The sequence below is a fragment of the Anomaloglossus baeobatrachus genome, chromosome 4, assembly GCF_048569485.1.
Source record: "Anomaloglossus baeobatrachus isolate aAnoBae1 chromosome 4, aAnoBae1.hap1, whole genome shotgun sequence".
Taxonomy (NCBI): domain Eukaryota; kingdom Metazoa; phylum Chordata; class Amphibia; order Anura; family Aromobatidae; genus Anomaloglossus; species Anomaloglossus baeobatrachus.
In genome coordinates, this window is record NC_134356.1 from 639,324,376 (window position 1) to 639,336,473 (window position 12,098).

Genomic DNA, 12,098 nt, shown 5'->3' on the forward strand with positions numbered 1-12,098 from the left:
TCCAGATATCACTTACAGCACTAAGGGAACCTTCTGATCAGCAAGGGTGTAAGGTAAGCTATGCACCCAACATGTCCCACCTTTTGAGGACATTTTTTTGCATATATTTTTAGCTAAATTTATAATTGGGTTTCATTACACATTTGCCTTTTCGAACCTTTGTGTTGCACTGCATTGGAGGCTATGAAATGAGTTAACTGGGAATGTTTCAGTGAGCTTCTTTTGACAGTCTAGCAAGGAGTGTGTAAGTTAGCTTCTTTTGACAGTCTAGCAAGAAAACGTGTAACTCTCATCTGTTTTTTTCAATCACTGATGCAAGTGCAGAGGGGTGGGCAGGATTATGGGTGGGGGAAGGAGTGAATATTCATTTTGCATAAACAGCTGGTGCGCAACTAAAAATTTTCCGAGGCTAATAGCAACACAACGGGGTAACGTACAGATGATTTAGGACAACAGATCACACTGAAGCTGAATGTGCAGGTGGGCACATCATTATGACCCTCAAAAACATGGCCATGATAGACTTCTGCTCTGATTCCAATGACTTGAAGGAGATGTCCAGCTTAATAAGACTATTTTTCAATACCTTAGTAGGGAATTATGTCTGGACAGGGATGCAAAAATGATTTATTTACATAAAAAAAGAAACATGTTCTCCTAAGGTGGACAATCCCTTTGTCCCATCACCCTCCCAAGAACTCAACCACCCCTCCATGGATTGCCCCCAGCCTCCCTGGAGTGCTCACTTTCGGGTGGTGTTTACAATACATAGACTTTCCCCATTCTGGACCAGGAGTTGTGGGAATTCCCAGGACAGTTTGAAACTAAGTATGAACCCTTGGAATTTCGGAGTCCAGGCCATAACTGGTTATATCCATTTTGCTAATGTGCAGGACTCCCTTACAGCTGAATTAGGTGGAAACACTATTCCCATTTCCACCTTTTGCTTGACCATTGGATCAAACACACACCAAGCCATTCAGTCCTGCTAGCATAATGGGTGGCAACCTTTGCAATGTAGCCTCCTAGCATGGCGTATATTCAGGGGTATAGTTAAAGGGAATGTGTCAGCAGGTTATTGCTATGTAAGCAGAAGTCAGCATGCTGTAAGGGTTAAAACATAGAATTCGGGGTTCCCTGTGTTGTCACAGTCCGATCTGTTGTTAATTTGTTATATTTGTTTAAGCAGCAGGACCCTTATCATTGCGTGGGACTACAATGTCACACACATGGCAGTCCAGCACGCCCACTCCTCTTATTTACACCTCACTGTCAAAGTACAATCTCTATAGATTCTGGTGTGGGCATGGGCAGCTCTCTTAGCTCTGCTACGTGGCTAAATCTAAAAATTCTGATTGTGTCAGAACGGCTGCAGCCAGTAATCTAAGTGATTCATCATTGGATTCAGAATCTCTTTATCTACATCATGCTGCTGTCAGATTAGGTAGCAAAAACCTGCTGACAGATTCGCTTTAAGGGCGGCATTATTACTGGAAAATGACAGGTGGGGACCTTAAAAAAATTGTTTAAAAAAACAGAGCCCCTGAGAGGTGGGGACCTTGTTACCAATTATGGATTGGGGCCATTGGTCTCAATTTAGATCTCCGATTATATTCCATCTGTATGTAGAGACCCCAGAGCATAATAAGGAAAATAAAATTTGCCAAGAAAAAATATAAAAAAAATATATAAATAAATATAAATCCCCAAAAATTAAGAAATGTAAAAATTAATATAAATAAAATATAAACATGCTCCTGTAAATGGCCAATCTATGAAATTATTTAAACCATATGCTAGATGTTGAAAAAAACAAAACACCAGAATTGCCGTCTTTCGGTTGCGACATGTGTCCCCACAAAAGCGATCAAAACATCACGGGTATCAAAAATGGTAGAAGGGGAGCCAAAAATGCAAGCGAAAAAAATGAAGGGAAGGAAGAGAATATGCCATATCTTTCCATAGTGAAAAAACGCATTAATGCAAATGACAAGTAGTGGCAGATTACAGACTGAGCCCTGCTATCTCCCAGAAGCTCAGCTCTGCTACATCTGCATTTTTGGGAGGAAAAAAACCAATTAAATCGGAATTAACTTGCCTTTTTCTATTTTAATCTTATCTTAAATTACCGTGAATTCTTATCAGGCTTTCAGTCATTAGTCATGATAATTGAGTTTCCGGTGCATTATTAGGTCAGATGCACAAGACATGGAAAAATGGAAAATATTTGTAGACGTATATAACTATCCAAGCGATACAGATAACATGTCGTCGGCCTGAGCATGAAATGGTTAACAGTGAGGCTATTCCCCAGGCTGGTATCTGCAGCACACTGGCAATGAGCCCTGTGGGGGGATTTCTTAGCTGCAGGGTGGTCTGCAAATGTGACTCCCTCCATGTCTTCAGATTTGCTTCCAGATCTTATGAAATCACTCCGAGAAGTCATCAAATACATAAATGTTCTAGCGCTGGATACTAAGAAAGTAAAGTGTAATTGTACAAAATAAGCAACATTTACCTTAAAACCGCCCTATAGTGAAAAAATAATAGTGTTATAGTTGCAACACCCAAATAATGTTCAATTACAACCACAGACACCACATAGCCAAAATGTAATGTAAAGCAGAAGTCAGCTTTTAGCGCTGGTTTACAACGCCTCAATTTGGGACAGAGAAGCCCCTGCCTGCACTCCACCCCAATATAGCCTCTTATTCTGTAGCAGTTGAGATGTTTAGCACCTCGTTTTTGTGGGAAAAAGAAAGATTTAAAGGGTTATTCCCATGTCCAAGATCCTATTCCAATACCGTATATACTGTATGATATACATATATCTTATGTACATACTGTGTGTATATATATATATATATATATATATATAGTCGACAGAACCGGGGACTCCCATTCAGTCTCCCACGCTAATTGCCAGGCCACAGATTAAGCAGCGTCTGCGATCCTGCCATGTCGATGGCCACACTATATACAGTATATATAGTACACTCTTGCACCCCTCCAATATATCCTGAACTGTGCAGCCTGCTTAATACACCTCCCTCTCCCATCGCTGTTCCCCGCTCCTCTCTGCCAATCCCTTCACTGGCTTCCAATTGGCCAAAGACTCCAGTTCAAAACGTTAACCATGACCTACAAAGCCATCCACAACCTGTCTCCTCTTTACATCTGTGACCTACTCTCCCAGTCCTACCTGCATGCAACCTCAGATCCTCACAAGATCTCCTTCTCTGCTTCTCTCTTATCTCCTCTTCCCACAATCGTGTACAAGATTTCTCCCTTGCCTCCCCCATACTCTGGAACGCTCTACACCAGCAACCCCCCCCTCCACAAACTTTCACACCCTCGCAGAAATATCAAACACCTTGATTTACATGCACTTTCTCAGTCCCTTCTCCCTTTCACAGATATTGCTTTTTTACATGATGCAGATGCTGCTGCAACTTTATACAACACTACAATCTCTGCAGCTCTCAAATCAGTTGCTCCCCTCACACACACCAAAACCCGCACAATCAACAGGCAACCCTGGCACACGAGTCAGACTAAAGAATTGAGACGGGCTTCCAGAATTGCTGAGTGCAGATAGAAGAAGTCTCATTCCACTGACCACTTCATTGCATATAAAGAGTCCCTCACCACCTTCAAGTCCACACTCACTGCTGCAAAACAAACCTACTTCTCATCCCTCATATCCTCTCTCTCTCACAACCCTAAACGGCTATTCAACACTTTCAATTCTCTCCTCCATCCTCCAGCACCACCTCCCTCTCCTCTCATCTCAGCTGAAGACTTTGCCTCCAAGCAGAAGATTAACAACATCAGAGCAAGCTTTGGCCCACAATCACCACGGCATCATAGCTACTCAGCCCTCTTTCTCCAAATCCAGCTTCTCCACCATGACAGAAAACAATCTTCACTCTACTCTCAAGATTACATCTAACCACCTGTGCACTTGACCCGCTCCTATAGCACCTCATCCCCAACATCACCGCAGTCCTCATCCCAGCCCTAACCCATCTCTTCAACCTATCACTAACAAGTGGTGTATTCCCTTCATGCTTTAAACATGCCCCCATTACACCCATCCTCAAAACGCCCTCCCTTGACCCATCCTCTGTGTCAAACTATCGCCCTATATCCCTTCTCCCCTAAGCCTCAAAACTACTGGACCAGCATGTCCATCTTGAATTGTCCTCATACCTCTCCTCCTGCTCCCTCTTTGACCAGCTACAATCTGGCTTCTGACCACATCACTCTACTGAAACTGCCCTAACCAAAATCACCAATGACCTACTAACCGCCAAAGCCAAGCGACACTACTCTGTCATCCTCCTCCTGGAACTGTCCTCTGCCTTTGACACAGTAGACCATTCCCTCCTACTACAGACTCTCTCATCTCTGGGCATCACAGACTTGGCCCTATCTTGGATCTCCTCATATCTAACCGACCGAACTTTCAGCGTCTCCCATTCTCACACCACTTCCTCATCTCGCTCCCTATCTGTCGGTGTCCCCCAAGGCTCAATTCTTGGACCCCTGCTGTTCTCTATCTACACCTTCGGCCTGGGACAGCTCATAGAGTCCCAGTTTTCAGTATCATCTCTATGCCGATGACACACAGATCTACCTCTCTGGACCTAACATTACCTCTCTACTAACCAAAATTCCACAATGTCTATCTGCTATTTCATCCTTCTTCTCTGCGCGATTCCTAAAGCTTAACATGGACAAAACAGAGTTCATTGTCTTTCCTCCTCCTCACTCATCTCCTCCAACAAGCCTTTCCATCAAACTTGATGGTTGCTCACTCTCCCCAGTCTCACAAGCTCGTTGCCTTGGAGTAACCCTCGACTCTGCTCTATCCTTCAAGCCACACATCCAAGCCCTCTTTACCTCATGCAGACTACAACTCAAAAATATCTCCTGGATCCGTGCTTTCCTTAACCAAGAATCAGCAAAAACATTAGTGCATGCCCTCATCATTTCCCGCCTCGACTACTGCAACCTCCTGCTCTCTGGCCTCCCTTCCAACACTCTTGCACCCCTCCAATCTATCCTAAACTCTGCGGTCCGCTTAATCCACCTCTCCCCTCGCTATTCCCCAGCCTCGCCACTCTGCCAATCCCTTCACTGGCTTCCCATCGCCCAACGACTCCAGTTCAAAACATTAACCATGACATGCAAAGCCATCCACAACCTGTCTCCTCCTTACATCTGTGACCTAGTCTCCCGGTACCTACCTGCACGCAACCTCAGATCCTCACAAGATATACTTCTCTACTCCTCTCTTATCTCCTCTTCCCACAATCGCGTAAAGGATTTCTCCCGTGCCTCCCACATACTCTGGAACGCTCTACCTCAGCATATCAGACTCTCCCCTACCATGGAAAGCTTCAAGAGGAACCTTAACACCCACCTCTTCCAACAAGCCTACAACCTACAATAACCCTCAGTCCAGTACACCACTCCTCAACCAGCTCTGTCCTCACCTATTGTACCATAACCCATTCCCTGTAGTCTGTGAGCCCTCGCGGGCAGGGTCCTATCTCCTCCTATACCAGTTTGTTTTGTATTGTTAATGATTGTTGTACGTATACCCTCTTTCACTTGTAAAGCGCCATGGAATAAATGGCGCTATAATAATAAATAATAATAATAATATAAGACACTCTGCTACTGTGAAAAGCATCAAGAGGAACCTGAAGACTCACCTCTTCCGAAAAGCCTACAACCTACAATAACCCTCAGTCCAGTAGACCACTGCGCAACCAGCTCTGTCCTCACCTATTGTACCATCACCCATTCCCTGTAGACTGTGAGCTCTCGCGGGAAGGGTCCTCTCTCCTCCTGTATCAGTCTGTTTTGTACTGTTAATGATTGTTGTACTAGTTGTTATGTATACCATTTTTCACTTGTAAAGCGCCATGGAATTATTGGTGCTATAATAATAATAATAATAATAATAATAATAATAATAATAATAATAATAATAATAATAATATAGTAGTAGGTATAATAATAATAATAAGATTAGCAAATACCTCCAATTAGAAATGTAGTATAGTTCTCCTGATTAGCTATATCTCGTACCTCATGTACAGGGCATTGCAGCTTAGGTATCCATGTTTACAATCACTCATACATTGACAGTATTATTATTATTTATTTTTACTGCTGTACATTAGAAGGGATTACATACCCCTAAATTAGTGAACAAAAAAGAAAGGAGAGGGCTATGCGCTTGGGGCCTTACATTACATTACATTAATTGCCAATGGTCGTAACCATGGATACCAAAGGTCCTGTCAAGTCTCTATGCGCCACATACTGTGTTATCAGCCCGTACCGAAGGATACATCTGGAATAAAGCCCCCATGCAAATTAGATTAATGACGGTCAAACCCTTGGATATCAGTGGGATCGGATGATAATCTAATGTGTATGGTGGCCTCCCGACTCTCCCCAATAGTGACGACAGGAGAGAGAAGGATCTGGTACAGTGCCTGATCCTTTTGTTCATGAATAGCCAACCATGGTCACCATGGTGACTGCTCAGCTGAAAAGGCAGAAAGAAGAAACCGACAGGGGCCTGGGTAGCATTGGGTTGGGAGGGTCAGAGGATCAATTAGGTAATTTTTTAGGCCATTTTGACCAATTTTCTTCACATTTTTCAGTGGATCAGCCATTTACTAAATGTGAACTTTTAGTAGGAAGAGGTTAGGGCCATTTCAATGCGTTCTGACCTTCATTCAGTGGTCCCATTGGGGATTCTGTCTGAATCCCCCACAAAACAGGTTTCGTTCATATGCGCCAACAGGGCCCCTGACTAAATGGTGCAGATGGAGTCATTGTGTGCTCCTTCATGCACCATTTTCGGGTGTATACACTTACTGGAGATGCACACCCAGAGGCAATCTACTACATCTGGGTGTCCGTCACTGGAAAGCGTATACTCCTGAAAATGGTGCACGACAGAGCACACAGTGACTCCGTCTGCATCATTATAATCAGTGGCCCTGTCGGCGCATATGTCCGAAACCCGTTTAACGGGGGATTCAGACAGAAGCCCCAACGGGACCACTGAACGGAGAAAGGAACGCAATTGGAAAGTGGCCTAAGGCTCATGTAACTTTAACAAAACTTTGGTGTATCTTCTTCTTCCGATATAAAATAATTGCTGAGTTTACTTATCTTTTTGATTTACTTGTTTAATTTATATTATTAAGTAGGATGTATTATTTATTATGCCTGCTGTGGCCAACGAAGTTCCAAAACTGAACTTTCACGTGGACTTTGCTTCCTGTTTTGACATTTTTGAGAACTTTCTTTGTGCTCCATTCTGAGCTGTGTATTATTCGCTGTGTACAATTCACAATGTTCTGTACGGAGAAGAGGAAGATAATTTCCATTAAGGACACCAGGCTGAAGAAGAGCAGACCGTTCTCCACATAGGCTATGTGTTTTATCTTGAAAGAACGTTGGCAGGAACCCAGAGATACCCAGAATTACTTATCCCTCAAGTCTATTTGTAGACCCTTGGGGGTTAGCCAATCTTCGTCCCCTTTAGCCACCCTCGTGGAATCTCTCCTGGACCTTGTCCACTTACATCTGGGAGAGATGCCAGAAGATGGTCTCCACAAATAATACATCACGTTATGCACAGTGTATTCCTAAGCAGATGTTTCATTTAAAATGCTGCATTATTCAATTAATTTTCGAGGATATAGTCAGTTACTGCTCTCAGTGGTAGCTAACCAAGCCCTTGACAATAATTACAAAAACAGACAAGTAATGAAGAGTTACAGATTGCTCAGGTGTGAGCCAAGCCAACTTAATACCATATTCAGCCTCCCGAAAATCCACAGGGAGCCAGAATAACCAGCTGAATATTTTATACAACGTGCATGGTAGATCAGTATAGATTATCATAAATGTTCACTGCTATTAAGGGCTACATGTATTTATTGTATGGGTACTCACATGGGTACTATGAAAATTCGAAACAGGCCCCCAATTCCTAACTCATCACCTCTAGCAAACACATAAACCCTAGCAACAACATTACCTACACCTTGATCTGTACAACTTTACAGTGCCTTGAAAAAGTATTCACACCCTGTGAGCTTTGCTATATTTTTTCATATTACAACCACAAATTTAAATGCACCATAGTTTTAATGTTATAAGACGAACTAGATTATAAGTGTGACGCCCTAGCAAAACCAGGTAGTCACAAAAGTGTATCTCCTCCTTGTCGCCATCAGAAACCCTCACTTAGGCATAACACACAGCCATTAAAGCCTAGCCACCCCCTCATGATAATAAGGACACACCAGTGGGCGGGATCAGGCGGATGAGAACGCCCACCTAGGGGTCCTGAGGTGTCAGGGGCGGGAAAATAGTGGTCGGGTTTTGACAGTTGAAGTGAGAGAAGCAAAGTGTGCAGTGTAGTCAGGCGTAGGGGCCCCTGGACTACCCGGCTAGGTGGCAGACAGTGAACAGGGCCACAGGCGATGGAGATCCAGTCACGGGAGACCTAAAGTGGACCGAGGCAGGGTTGTAGCCCGCCGGTGCCGACAGCGGGAATCCGGTGCAGAGGCCGTGCACAGTCGGGGTGCCTGGACCCTAGGCCAAGGAAGGTTGCAAGCCCCTCTCCAATTAACCAGCCGGGGACAAGGTTCCAGACTTTGTTCCATTAACTGCCTAGATAGAGCGAAATAGAAGCCCAACGCGGGGGATAGGGTGTCCGTCAGAACCCACTGAGATCCCAAGGGTCAGCTTTCACGGGCCACAGCTCCCAACACACACAGAACCGGGAGTGGACTTGTCCGTTCCATGCGAAGTCGTCCAAAAGGAAAGACAAACACAAAGTGCAGGAGAAAGGGAAACCTGTTCATTAACCTGGGTGTGGGACCCGAATGCACCCTCCTAAGGCAGCCGGCCACTGACAACTTGGTTTACTACGGGACTTGTGTGAAATTACTGAACTGTGAGTACACCATTGTCCCCCGGTCCAGCCCGGCGCGCCACCTCCAGCAGCCGTCACTCCTGTGTACCGACACAGGGCTCCGGGACTACACCTCCCCTACCCGTGGAGGGGATCCCATCTTGCTGCCCCGCTCCATCAGCCCCGGGCACCCCATCACCAGGCAGCGGCGGTGTCACCATCTCTCACCGCAACCCACGGGTGGCGTCACAGACACAACAACTGCCCTGTAAATATCCCCTTTCCGACGGTTGTGAGGACGGGCGACCGTGCGAGCACGGGTCCGGTCACCACTCGAGCCGCAGCAGCGAACCCGGATCCGAGCAGGCCCCCGAGAGAGAGAAGCGGCAGCGACCCCCGCCCGCAACATAAGATGCACCCCAAATTTAGAGATAAAAAGGTAAAAAAAAAAAATGGGGTCCATCTTATGCTCTGGTGGTATTTTACTGGAGGGGGGTGGCAGCGGTGGTGGAGCAGGGTCACAGGAGGTGGGACGGTGCTGGAGTAGGGAGATGGTGCATGCGCTGCAGTGGGAGCTGTGCTGGCTGTGGGCGCTACTCCTGGCTGTGTGGAGCAGGGCGGTGCTGTGGGTGTCACAGATGCTCTGTTGGCGGTACGGGCTTTAATGAAATGGCGCCTGGAGTCGGCGTGTGCGCAGATTGAACTCTCGGCTCAATGACAAGCCGAGATCTCATATACGCATGCACCACCTCCAGGAGCCATTTTCCTTAAGCCTGCCACTGGGAGATCAATGGGCCGGAGGTGGCGCATGCGCAGATGAGATCTTGAGCCGAGAGCTCCATCTGTGCCGCGCCAACTCCAGATATCATTATTTGAAGCCCGCACCGCCGACAGACCATCTCACCCATTGCACTGCTCTCCTCCACACAGCTCCCACCGCAGCCAGAACAGCCCCCAATGTAGCCAGCACAGCCCCCACGGCAGTCAGCACAGCCCCACGGCAATCAGCACAGCCCCAAACGCAACCAGCACAGTGCCCTGCAGCCATCACAGCCCCCACCGCAACCAGCACAGCCCCCACCGCAGCCAGCACAGTGCCCCGCAGCCAGCACAGCCCCCACCGCAACCAGCACAGCCCCCACTGCAGCCAGGACAGTGCCCCGCAGCCAGCACAGCCCCCACCGCAGCCAGCACAGTGCCTCGCAGCCAGCATAGTCCCCACTGCAGCCAGCACAGCCCCTACCACAACCAGCACAGCCCCCACCGCAGCCAGCACAGTGCCCATTCTCCACCTCCCGGTAAGCTACATTCGCATTATAAGATCCACCCCTCATTTTCCTCCCATATTTTAGGGAGTCAAAGTGCGTCTTATAATTCGAAAAATACAGTATTTTATTGTAGTAGCAAGTATTTGTGAAGTGTAAAAGGAATAATGCATGGTTTAGTAAATATTTTAAACATATAAATCTGAAAATTGTGACATGCATTTATATGCAGTACCATGTAGTCTTATACCCCTAAATATAATCCTGAGTGACCAATAGTCTCCAGAAGTCACATAAATTGAGTTCCCCTGTGTGTAATTAATTCTCAGTATAACTACAGCTGTTCTGTGAAGGCCTCAGCGGTTTGATTGAGAACATTAGGGTTCAAACTGCATCATGAAAACCAAGGAATGCACCAGACAGGTCAGGGATAAAGTTGTGGAGAAGAGTAAAGCAGGGTTAGGTTATAAAAAAATATATCACAAGTTCTGAACATCTCACGGAGCACTGTTTAATCCATCATCCAAAAATGTAAGGAGAATGGCACAAATGCAAACCTACCAAGACATGGCCGCCCACCTAAACTGACATCCCAAGGAAGGAGAGCACTAAGAAAAGTAGCGAAGAGACCCTTGGTCACTCTGGAGGAGCTGGAGAGATTCACAGCTCAGGTGGGAGCATATGTCCACAGGACCACTTTTAGTCATATACTCCACAATTCTGGCTTTTATTGAAGAGTGGCAAGAAGAGAGTTAGTTTTGAAGCAACTTTCAAAACTTGCTGCCCACCACACGGAGCCTCTCTGCCCGCCACATGGAGCCTCACTTCCCGCCGCACAGAGCCATGCTGCCCGCCGCACAGAGCTCCACAGATCAGCACCACCCGCCACACACAGCCGCATAGAGCAGTGCTGCCCCCGGCACAGAGCCGCAGACAGCAGCGCCCGCAGCACAGCGCACAGCATTGTTCTGCCTCCTGCGACCCCTCTCCACCACCCCCCCGGTAAGGTACATTCGGATTTTAAGAGGCACCCCTCCTTTCCTCTCAAATTTTTGGGAGGAAAAATGCGTCTTATAATCTGAAAAATACAGTATTTATTTTAGAGCAATCCCTAGTAGACCAGCAAGACAAAACAATCTCTGATCTCGGGGAGACCATCCTGAGAAAACACTGCCGGCAGCCAGCAAAGGCACTCAACACAGTGAAATCCTAGGTGCATTAGCCCCAGGGAAGTACAAATAAAAAAGGTCCATGGAGCTTCTGTTAGTAGTCTCGACACGGAGAATAGCCAGATATCCCTCCGGGAAGGACCCAGCCAAGGAGTGGCTCTTTTTAAGTGTCCCTTTTAGTCAATATCCGGCATACTGATAGGGAATATAGATAGTGAGCCCCAGTGGGGACAGTGTTGCCAATGTATGTAAAGCGCTGCGCAATTAATAGTGCTATATAAATGAATAAATATTATTACTATAGTATTATGTTTAAAAACAGAAGAGGTACTAATCAGGCTTTGTCCCTGCTACCCATCGCATAATTATTTATTCAGTTCCCTTAGTAAAGAAGACTTCATTTTTGTAGACTGGAGTGGCTCCTTCCTTGTTATAACTGTTGAATGCAGATTGCTGTTTCATCGAGATACATACGGCCATGGGAGAAGATGTGTAGTGAGGTTATTGTCCCACCACAAAAAAGGGCTTTGTATTACTGATTTTTAGGATCGTACTGTGGCGCCCTGGACTAGCCAGGTTGTCACAGGTAACACACACACACCCCCACCACCCTAGGCAGTTACATTAGCCAGACACAAAACCCTTGTTGCCTCCCTCCAGGGTCTGATGTCCACACCAGGTGGGGTGGAGCCAGACGGTTGGCCC